The sequence below is a fragment of the Uranotaenia lowii genome, chromosome 2, assembly GCF_029784155.1.
Source record: "Uranotaenia lowii strain MFRU-FL chromosome 2, ASM2978415v1, whole genome shotgun sequence".
NCBI lineage: Eukaryota > Metazoa > Arthropoda > Insecta > Diptera > Culicidae > Uranotaenia > Uranotaenia lowii.
Window position 1 is genome coordinate 409,827,037 of NC_073692.1, and position 13,150 is coordinate 409,840,186.

Here is a 13,150-nt window from a genome sequence, read left to right on the forward strand (position 1 = left end):
AAGTAAGTCCATAAACCAGCAAGTCGAGAAGATTAACCTCATGCTCAAGCTGAAGGCTGGTGAGCTTATCACTCAGCAATCGGCCAAGAATTGATCGGCTGTTTAAAGTTTTTGTGGACATTTTCGGATATCTGTACTGCGGTTAGCGCACTGAGCAAGTACCAGGCCAGACCGGTGAATAGGCACTGGAAAAGGTCTGAAGGGTATTCTGCGATACCTTAGACGTTAGACCGAAACGGCGTCGGTACACTGCAGAAACGCGAAACCGGAAGTCAGATATGCAGATCCAGATTATGCCGATGATTACGACGACCAAAGATTTGTTTCGGATTCCTATCTTTGGGAATCTAATTTTGTGGTCTACGAAAGGTCAGCAGTCTGTCATTCACCGAAGCTGACCTTTGCAATGCGGTGAAGGAAGGTTTCATGTTTATGGAGGACAACATCTTACCTACATCTAGTACATGGAAAAAGCGCGGACCCATCAGCCGATGAAAGATTTGGATATCAAGTACGAACTCATCAAGGAGATCATAAGAAGCGGACAGCTTTGCGACACATCTCCACTGAGGATCAGCAAGCTGATGCGTTCACGATGACACTACCAAGAGCGAGGGATGCTAAGCTGTTCAGCATTCTCAATTTGCAAATTGAGGGGAGGTGTTAATACTCACGATTTCGGAACAGTTCCGGACGGAATTCTTTTTTGAACAGCAGAGAAAATCTGCTGATCTCCCGGCGAAACCAAAACATTGTTTGTTTTTGGCTCCCACTTGTTCCATGCAATTCGCAATTTCGAACGGTTTCGAAAAAATAGGATCAATGATTGTAGATGACAGCTGATGATGGTAAACACGGTACTGTATAATTGTTCACATCGTCACACGGTGAAATAAAAGTACTCAAGTAAGGTTGGTGGTAACATAGCAGTGTTGCCAGACATTCTGAGTTGTTAGCTTATAATATCACACACAATTGAGTGTATTCCTGGTGAGGGAAAATGATAAGTGGAGAGTGCGAAATAGGCATTCGCTTAAAAATATAGTTATATTGTAATGACTTCATAGACCCGTACGAATAAAAGATAACTCTATTCCACCACTGAAATCTGGTTTTTCAACAAGTATGTCCTGTACATGAGCGATTTACTGTTTGGAAAAACGATTAACTGATTAACGAAAATAACATTTAGTCATTCGTCCATATCAAAGCTCCAAACTCATTTTAGCGATTGATAAACACAGCAAAGCAACGTTTGTTAACCTAAATGCACCCACCAGACCACAACTGCTAAGTTTATCGCAAATCTGTTGAATAGGAGGAAGGGAGGAAGTAAGGCTAGATTCAAGTATCCACCGACACGACACGAAACAATATGCACAACCAGCACACTGAATTAACACACTAATAGCGTCGTTCTGTTTCCGCCGCTCCACCACCACCAAGAGGCCGTCCCATTTTCATTATGTTTCACTCATCTCGGTGGTGCTGAAATGTTTGAAAAAAAAAAACATCAAATTAAACTTCCTACCGTACAGTCGACAGCTGAAGCGTCACTCACCACTGTTCCTACTCATGGGAACTCTGAGAACTGTGAGTGCAGTGTGTAAAGGGGAAAATTTCAATCTAGTGTGCTTTGAGGAAAAACCAAAACACGACAAACTAAGCGAGAGCGATAGGTAATTTGTATCATTTATCGCTTATGGAGACACAAGGTTTCCCCCAATGAAGTGACAAGGTGGGTAACTCATCCGATGTTTGAGAATTCTCTCATTCTCTCACTCGGTGTTTCCCACTTGAATTGATTGTTCTGGGGGAAAAAATGGAGAGAGTATAAAAGTTTGAGTCACTCACTCGACTCGGAGCGGCACAATCTGCTCCCGATTTGATAGGATTTCCATCCGTAGAGTTCCAACAAGAACATCTTGAGCTGTGCGTGAGGAGAATATGTTGCTGATCTGTTGGTTTTAAGCAATCTTTAGAGTTGGACCCAAATGAGGTGAGTCTTATGGAGTGAGAAAACTCGCACTCTATTTGACTCTTCTTTCGTGGAAAAAAGTGGAAAGGGAGTTTCTCTCATCCCGCATCTCATCCACACAATTATGGTGGTAATTTTGCAACAATTTTACAAATGACAACAACTCGGTGGAAAGAAGGTGAGTGCGTGTTGAATATGTTGTTGAGTGCGAGCGCGGTGTAAGATTTGCGGTGTGGGAAAAAACAGCGTAACGATGCTTGAGTTTTGAACTCTCGACTGGGATGATGTTTGGTTTGGTTTTGCCAAGCATCCGACCCGAGTGTTGTCACACATTTTTCTTCCCTCTTTTGATCTCGCACTCTCGCAACAATTCGAGGGTGGATTTTATTTCACTATTTTTTAATCTAAAATCAGAATTTTGAAAAAAAAAAATAAAATTTTGATTACAGATTCCATAATCCAAAATTGAGTAGTGAGAATTCAGTTCTGGAAAATCAGAATTCCGGATCATGTATTGAGTAATCTAAACTTGCTTAATAAAAATCAGTTCATCAGAAAAAAAATCTCAACTCTACTAAACAGGTCAAATATTTAAAATGTGTTCATACAACTTCAATTCCTCATCCGATACATTCTCCACATCCTATGGAACCCGCCGATTCCTGTCAAACACCAACTTCCAACCAGTCGCCACCTTTCTTCGTCTCCGCCTTTCCGCTTTTGTCACGGTCGCCACTTACAACAGCGCCAATATTCCAACAACGAAAAAACATCACCCGAAGGTGCAGTTCCGCTTTATGAGATATTCAACACAATTCACGCGCGCGTGTCTCGCAGCCACCACAAAGAGTGTGGCCAACCTCGGCCGAAAAAAAACCGAACACACACTTCGACACAAATCGGATCCCCGATTTCAATCCGAATGGAAAAACCGAAGCTCCAAACTCTTTCTCTCTTTTGCGAGAAAGAGAGTCTAGTGAGTGCAGTGGTGAGTTCTCTCATCGCCTCTCGCTTCCAAAACGAAGGAACCACGGTCGAGTTCGAGTAGGCTAGGGACAAATCCGATAAGAGATTGGGGACGCGACCGCATTTCTCCTCTCCTAACCCAACTCGCGACTCTTCTTCCGATCTTTTGCAGTTCCTAGTCCCCCCTAGTGTTCGGGAGGAATTTCCAACAGGATTGAATTGAATTTAACTGAGCAAAGGGAAAGATTCTCCGACCGAGCGGCGGGACGTGATTGTCATTCTGATTGGATTTTCAACGAACACCCACCCCAGTTCCAGTTGATGAGTGGGTGAGTGAGTGGGTAAGTGAGTGAGCAAGACTGGTGGGTTGAAGGAAACAAACTTCCGAGAGTTTGGCTTCGAGGATATTTTTTTGAAAACTTTTCTTAGTTGCTGGGTATTAAGTTTGAGTTAGGCCTGGAAATATTGACAAAATTGACAAAACTGATAAAAATTACAAAATTGACTAAATTGACAAAATCCACAAAATTGACAAATTTGACAAAATTGGCAGGATCGACAAAATTTAAAAAATTAACAAAATTTACAAAATTTACAAAATTTACAAAATTTACAAAATTTGCAAAATTAACAAAATTGACAAAATTTTCAAAATTTACAAAATTTACAAAGTTTACAAAATTTACAAAATTTACAAAATTTACAAAATCTACAAAATTGACAAAGTTTACAAAATTTACAAAATTTACAAAATTTACAAAATTTACAAAATTTACAAAATTTACAAAATTTACAAAATTTACAAAATTTACAAAATTAACAAAATTTTCAAAATCTACAAAATTTACAAAATTTACAAAATTTACAAAATTAACAAAATTTAACAAATTTAAAAAATTTACAAAATTTACAAAATTTACAAAATTGACAAAATTTACAAAATTGACAAAATTTACAAAATTTACAAAATTTACAAAATTGACAAAATTTACAAAATTTACAAAATTTACAAAATTTACAAAATTTACTAAATTTACAAAATTTACAAAATTTACAAAATTTACAAAATTTACAAAATTTACAAAATTTACAAAATTGACAAAATTTACAAAATTTACAAAATTTACAAAATTTACAAAATTTACAAAATTTACAAAATTTACAAAATTTACAAAATTTACAAAATTTACAAAATTTACAAAATTTACAAAATTTACAAAATTTTCAAAATTTACAAAATTTACAAAATTTACAAAATTTACAAAATTTACAAAATTTACAAAATTTACAAAATTTACAAAATTTACAAAATTTACAAAATTTACAAAATTTACAAAATTTACAAAATTTACAAAATTTACAAAATTTACAAAATTTACAAAATTTACAAAATTTACAAAATTTTCAAAATTTACAAAATTTACAAAATTTACAAAAATGACAAAGTTACAAAAATGACAAAGTTACAAAATTTACAAAATTTACAAAATTTAAAAAATTTACAAAATTAACAAAATTTACAAAATTTACAAAATTTACAATATTTTCAAAATTTACAAAATTTACAAAATTTACAAAATTTACAAAATTTACAAAAATGACAAAATTACAAAATTTACAAAAATGACAAAGTTACAAAATTTACAAAATTGACAAAATTTACAAAAATTACAAAATTTACAAAATTTACAAAATTTACAAAATTTACAAAATTTACAAAATTTACAAAATTTACAAAATTTACAAAATTTACAAAATTTACAAAATTTACAAAATTTACAAAATTTACAAAATTTACAAAATTTACAAAATTTACAAAATTTACAAAATTTACAAAATTTACAAAATTTACAAAATTTACAAAATTTACAAAATTTACAAAATTTACAAAATTTACAAAATTTACAAAATTTACAAAATTTACAAAATTTACAAAATTTACAAAATTTACAAAATTTACAAAATTTACAAAATTTACAAAATTTACAAAATTTACAAAATTTACAAAATTTACAAAATTTACAAAATTTACAAAATTTACAAAATTTACAAAATTTACAAAATTTACAAAATTTACAAAATTTACAAAATTTACAAAATTTACAAAATTTACAAAATTTACAAAATTTCCAAAATTTACAAAAATTTACAAATTTTACAAAATTTACAAAATTTACAAAATTTACAAAATTTACAAAATTTACAAAATTTACAAAATTTACAAAATTTACAAAATTTACAAAATTTACAAAATTTACAAAATTTACAAAATTTACAAAATTTACAAAATTTACAAAATTTACAAAATTTACAAAATTTACAAAATTTACAAAATTTACAAAATTTACAAAATTTACAAAATTTACAAAATTTACAAAATTTACAAAATTTACAAAATTTACAAAATTTACAAAATTTACAAAATTTACAAAATTTACAAAATTTACAAAATTTACAAAATTTACAAAATTTACAAAATTTACAAAATTTACAAAATTTACAAAATTTACAAAATTTACAAAATTTACAAAATTTACAAAATTTACAAAATTTACAAAATTTACAAAATTTACAAAATTTACAAAATTTACAAAATTTACAAAATTTACAAAATTTACAAAATTGACCAAATTTACAAAATTTACAAAATTTACAAAATTTACAAAATTTACAAAATTGACAAAATTTACAAAATTAACAAAATTTACAAAATTTACAAAGGTTACAAAATTTACAAAATTTGCAAAATTATAAAATTTGCCAAATTGACAAAATAACAAGATTGACAAAATTTACAAAAATGACAAAAATAACGAAAATGACAAAAACGACAAAAATGACAAAAAATGGCAGGCATGTCAAAAAGACAAAAATGACAAAAATGACAAAATTGACAAAATTTAAAAAAATAATCAAATTGACAAAATGGAAAAAAATTACAAATTTGACAAATTTGATAAAATTGACAAAGGTAATAAAATTGACAAAATTGACAAAATTGACAAAATTGACAAAATTGACAAAATTGACAAAATTGACAAAATTGACAAAATTGACAAAATTGACAAAATTGACAAAATTGACAAAATTGACAAAATTGACAAAATTGACAAAATTGACAAAATTGACAAAATTGACAAAATTGACAAAATTGACAAAATTGACAAATTTGACAAAATTGACAAAATTGACAAAATTGACAAAATTGACAAAATTGACAAAATTGACAAAATTGACAAAATTGACAAAATTGATAAAATTGACAAAATTGACAAAATTGACAAAATTGACAAAATTGACAAAATTGACAAAATTGACAAAATTGACAAAATTGACAAAATTTACAAAATTAACAAAATTGACAAAATTAACAAAATTGACAAAATTGACAAAATTGACAAAATTGACAAAATTGACAAAATTGACAAAATTGACAAAATTGACAAAATTGACAAAATTGACAAAATTGACAAAATTGACAAAATTGACAAAATTGACAAAATTGACAAAATTGACAAAATTGAAAAAATTGACAAAATTGACAAAATTGACAAAACTGACAAAACTGACAGAATTGACAAAATTGACAAAATTTACAAAATTGACAAAATTGACAAAATTGACAAAATTGACAAAATTCACAAAATTCACAAAATTCACAAAATTCACAAAATTCACAAAATACACAAAATTCACAAAATTTACAAAATTGACAAAATTCTCAAAATAGACAAAATTGACATAATTCACAAAAATAACAAAATTCACATAATTCTCAAAATTGACAAAATTGAAAAAAATTGACAAAATTCACAAAATCGACAAATTTGGCAACAATGAAGAAAATGACAAAAATGACAAAAATGACAAAAATGACAAAAATGACAAAACTGACAAAAATGACAAAATTGACAAAAATGACAAAAATGACAAAAATGACAAAAATGACAAAAATTACAAAAATAACAAAAATGATAAAAATGACAAAAATGACAAAAATGACAAAAATGACAAAAATGACAAAAATGACAAAAATGACAAAAATGACAAAAATGACAAAAATGACAAAAATGACAAAAATGACAAAAATGACAAAAATGACAAAAATGACAAAAATGACAAAAATGACAAAAATGACAAAAAAGACAAAAATGACAAAAATGACAAAAATGACAAAAATGACAAAAATGACAAAAATGACAAAAATGACAAAAATGACAAAGATGACAAAAATGACAAAAATGACACAAATATGACACAAATATGACACAAATATGACACAAATATGACACAAAAATGACACAAAAATGACACAAATATGACACAAAAATGACACAAAAATGACACAAAAATGACACAAAAATGACACAAAAATGACACAAAAATGACACAAAAATGACACAAAAATGACACAAAAATGACACAAAAATGACACAAAAATGACACAAAAATGACACAAAAATGACACAAAAATGACACAAAAATGACACAAAAAGGACACAAAAATGACACAAAAATGACACAAAAATGACACAAAAATGACACAAAAATGACACAAAAATGACACAAAAATGACACAAAAATGACACAAAAATGACACAAAAATGACACAAAAATGACACAAAAATGACACAAAAATGACACAAAAATGACACAAAAATGACACAAATATGACACAAAAATGACACAAAAATGACACAAAAATGAAACAAAAATTTAAAAAAAATGAAACAAAAATGAAACAAAAATGACACAAAAAGGACACAAAAAGGACACAAAAAGGACACAAAAATGACAAAAAACGGAACAAAAATAACACAAAAATGACACAAAAATGACACAAAAACGACACAAAAATGACACAAAAATGGCACAAAAATGGCACAAAAATGACACAAATATAACACAAAAATGACACAATAATGACACAAAAATGACACAAAAATGACACAAAAATAACACAAAAATGTTACACAAATGACACAAAATGACACAAAAATGCGCAAAAATTACACAGAAATGACAACGAGATAACACAAAAATGGCTTAAAAATGACACAAAAATGATACAAAAATAACACAGAAATTGACAAACAAAAATGGTACAAAATGACACAAAAATGGCACAAAAATGACACATAAATTCCAGAACAAATTGAGCAAAAAATAACACAGAAATGACACAGAGGTAACACAAAAATGGCACAAAAATGAAACAAGAATGACACAAAAATGACAAAAAATAACACAAAAATTGGCAGATAAATGGCACAAAATGACACAAAAATAACACAAAAATGACAAAATAATGAAACAAAAATGATACAAAAATGACAATAATGTCACAGAAATGTTACAAAATATTACAAAATCGACACAAAAATATCACAAAAATCACACAGAAATGACACAGAGATAACACAAATATGACACAAAAATTACATGAAAATGACACAAAAATGACACAAAAATAACACAAAAATAACACAAAAATGGCACAAAAATGGCACAAAAATCGCACAAAAATGGCACAAAAATGACACAAAATTGACACCAATAGAACACCAAAATGGCACAAAAATGACACAAAAATGACACCAAAAGAACACAAAAATGACACAAAAATGACACAAAATGACACAAAAATGACAAAAAAATGACACAAAAATAAGAACCTGAGAAAATCCGTGCCTTATTTCTAAATTATAAGTTTCGACTATATAATAACTAAGAAATGTCTAAGAAATTCAATGACTAAGAAACAAGAATAATGATAGCTCTATTCCACCACTGAAATCTGCGATTTCAACAAACTCATATGGTCATTTACAAAAAAAACACACAAAGAATATGTTCACTAAAATTTAAAAAAAAATAACACAAAAATAATACACACTACCTCAAATTTACCCAAAAATTGTACAAAAATTACACAAAACCGAAACAAAAATAACTCAAACAATATCTTAAATAGTATTAAGAACTTAATAAAAAAAAACTGCATAAAATTGTTCAAATAATGATAAAATTTGCATACAATTCACACACGCCTTCAAAGGGGATTGATTCCGGCAACCCTACAGGCAGCGAAGCAACAGAGAATAACCATCAATCGCATTTCCTCCTTCCGAAGCTCGCAATCTGTGATCGGGGGGAGAGTGTTCGTGAGTTACTCTAATCACTTCGAAAGTACGAACTCCCCCCTTTTCATGAAGGGAGGTAACTCAGCTCAAAAATCACGCAAAATCGCAAGCTCGGCGCCAATCTGAGCACTGAGTACTCATCGGGTTTGTGCAACAAACTCGAAGCACAAAAGAGTCTTCCTCTATCAGTGTCAGGTCTCTGGGCTGAGGTGTTGTGAGGGTGGTTGGTTTTTGTTAAAGCACAAAACTTCCCCACACGTTCCCACGACCCCGAATGAATGGGTGTTTCTAGACCGTATTTAAAGTCGAGTCGGGATGGGAAGAGGGAAATCCGTTCCGTCGTTGTTCCTTCAATCGGACCGGACCAGAATGCGACCGTTCTAGCGGAGACAAAATTGACAAATTTGACAAAATTGACAAAATTGACAAAATTGACAAAATTGACAAAATTGACAAAATTGACAAAATTGACAAAATTGACAAAATTGATAAAATTGACAAAATTGACAAAATTGACAAAATTGACAAAATTGACAAAATTGACAAAATTGACAAAATTGACAAAATTGACAAAATTTACAAAATTAACAAAATTGACAAAATTAACAAAATTGACAAAATTGACAAAATTGACAAAATTGACAAAATTGACAAAATTGACAAAATTGACAAAATTGACAAAATTGACAAAATTGACAAAATTGACAAAATTGACAAAATTGACAAAATTGACAAAATTGACAAAATTGACAAAATTGACAAAATTGAAAAAATTGACAAAATTGACAAAATTGACAAAACTGACAAAACTGACAGAATTGACAAAATTGACAAAATTTACAAAATTGACAAAATTGACAAAATTGACAAAATTGACAAAATTCACAAAATTCACAAAATTCACAAAATTCACAAAATTCACAAAATACACAAAATTCACAAAATTTACAAAATTGACAAAATTCTCAAAATAGACAAAATTGACATAATTCACAAAAATAACAAAATTCACATAATTCTCAAAATTGACAAAATTGAAAAAAATTGACAAAATTCACAAAATCGACAAATTTGGCAACAATGAAGAAAATGACAAAAATGACAAAAATGACAAAAATGACAAAAATGACAAAACTGACAAAAATGACAAAATTGACAAAAATGACAAAAATGACAAAAATGACAAAAATGACAAAAATGACAAAAATTACAAAAATAACAAAAATGATAAAAATGACAAAAATGACAAAAATGACAAAAATGACAAAAATGACAAAAATGACAAAAATGACAAAAATGACAAAAATGACAAAAATGACAAAAATGACAAAAATGACAAAAATGACAAAAATGACAAAAATGACAAAAATGACAAAAAAGACAAAAATGACAAAAATGACAAAAATGACAAAAATGACAAAAATGACAAAAATGACAAAAATGACAAAAATGACAAAGATGACAAAAATGACAAAAATGACACAAATATGACACAAATATGACACAAATATGACACAAATATGACACAAAAATGACACAAAAATGACACAAATATGACACAAAAATGACACAAAAATGACACAAAAATGACACAAAAATGACACAAAAATGACACAAAAATGACACAAAAATGACACAAAAATGACACAAAAATGACACAAAAATGACACAAAAATGACACAAAAATGACACAAAAATGACACAAAAATGACACAAAAATGACACAAAAAGGACACAAAAATGACACAAAAATGACACAAAAATGACACAAAAATGACACAAAAATGACACAAAAATGACACAAAAATGACACAAAAATGACACAAAAATGACACAAAAATGACACAAAAATGACACAAAAATGACACAAAAATGACACAAAAATGACACAAAAATGACACAAATATGACACAAAAATGACACAAAAATGACACAAAAATGAAACAAAAATTTAAAAAAAATGAAACAAAAATGAAACAAAAATGACACAAAAAGGACACAAAAAGGACACAAAAAGGACACAAAAATGACAAAAAACGGAACAAAAATAACACAAAAATGACACAAAAATGACACAAAAACGACACAAAAATGACACAAAAATGGCACAAAAATGGCACAAAAATGACACAAATATAACACAAAAATGACACAATAATGACACAAAAATGACACAAAAATGACACAAAAATAACACAAAAATGTTACACAAATGACACAAAATGACACAAAAATGCGCAAAAATTACACAGAAATGACAACGAGATAACACAAAAATGGCTTAAAAATGACACAAAAATGATACAAAAATAACACAGAAATTGACAAACAAAAATGGTACAAAATGACACAAAAATGGCACAAAAATGACACATAAATTCCAGAACAAATTGAGCAAAAAATAACACAGAAATGACACAGAGGTAACACAAAAATGGCACAAAAATGAAACAAGAATGACACAAAAATGACAAAAAATAACACAAAAATTGGCAGATAAATGGCACAAAATGACACAAAAATAACACAAAAATGACAAAATAATGAAACAAAAATGATACAAAAATGACAATAATGTCACAGAAATGTTACAAAATATTACAAAATCGACACAAAAATATCACAAAAATCACACAGAAATGACACAGAGATAACACAAATATGACACAAAAATTACATGAAAATGACACAAAAATGACACAAAAATAACACAAAAATAACACAAAAATGGCACAAAAATGGCACAAAAATCGCACAAAAATGGCACAAAAATGACACAAAATTGACACCAATAGAACACCAAAATGGCACAAAAATGACACAAAAATGACACCAAAAGAACACAAAAATGACACAAAAATGACACAAAATGACACAAAAATGACAAAAAAATGACACAAAAATAAGAACCTGAGAAAATCCGTGCCTTATTTCTAAATTATAAGTTTCGACTATATAATAACTAAGAAATGTCTAAGAAATTCAATGACTAAGAAACAAGAATAATGATAGCTCTATTCCACCACTGAAATCTGCGATTTCAACAAACTCATATGGTCATTTACAAAAAAAACACACAAAGAATATGTTCACTAAAATTTAAAAAAAAATAACACAAAAATAATACACACTACCTCAAATTTACCCAAAAATTGTACAAAAATTACACAAAACCGAAACAAAAATAACTCAAACAATATCTTAAATAGTATTAAGAACTTAATAAAAAAAAACTGCATAAAATTGTTCAAATAATGATAAAATTTGCATACAATTCACACACGCCTTCAAAGGGGATTGATTCCGGCAACCCTACAGGCAGCGAAGCAACAGAGAATAACCATCAATCGCATTTCCTCCTTCCGAAGCTCGCAATCTGTGATCGGGGGGAGAGTGTTCGTGAGTTACTCTAATCACTTCGAAAGTACGAACTCCCCCCTTTTCATGAAGGGAGGTAACTCAGCTCAAAAATCACGCAAAATCGCAAGCTCGGCGCCAATCTGAGCACTGAGTACTCATCGGGTTTGTGCAACAAACTCGAAGCACAAAAGAGTCTTCCTCTATCAGTGTCAGGTCTCTGGGCTGAGGTGTTGTGAGGGTGGTTGGTTTTTGTTAAAGCACAAAACTTCCCCACACGTTCCCACGACCCCGAATGAATGGGTGTTTCTAGACCGTATTTAAAGTCGAGTCGGGATGGGAAGAGGGAAATCCGTTCCGTCGTTGTTCCTTCAATCGGACCGGACCAGAATGCGACCGTTCTAGCGGAGTCAGTCAGTTTACACAATCAGTTCGATTTCGACAACGTTCCGTGTCGGTTCATGTGCTGTCTGTCGCTCAGCCAAAGTAGAATCTAGTTGCTCCAATCTGCGGAGCCTTTTCTAGTCAAGTTTCGAGTCAAGTTTGGTTGTTTTTTCTCACCATCGCTTTGTCGAGCGTCTTCCGAGCAAAGCAGGCTGGAAAAAGTTTGTTGGATTGAAATTGGATACGGTATATTGCCTGGCAGTTCAACGAAGCTCAGTAGGCGCTTCCGTTGAACGCAGGAACGGCCTTCCCGGTCTCTGTT

General features: G+C 29.8%; 1 protein-coding gene across 8 annotated transcripts in view; it reads left to right on the forward strand.

The window, feature by feature from the left end:
* LOC129748188 (neurogenic protein mastermind) overlaps window positions 1–13,150 on the forward strand; it is a 369,439-nt gene that overhangs the window by 227,889 nt on the left and 128,400 nt on the right. For 2 of the 8 annotated variants that reach the window (XM_055742706.1, XM_055742704.1), the window contains exon 1: window positions 12,869–13,049. The exons of 5 other annotated variants lie outside the window; for them this stretch is intronic. The gene's annotated coding sequence lies outside the window, so the exon portion shown is untranslated. Of the gene's footprint in view, window positions 1–12,868; window positions 13,075–13,150 lie in introns of those variants that run through there. One more of the 8 variants, XM_055742705.1, reaches the window with a different exon arrangement.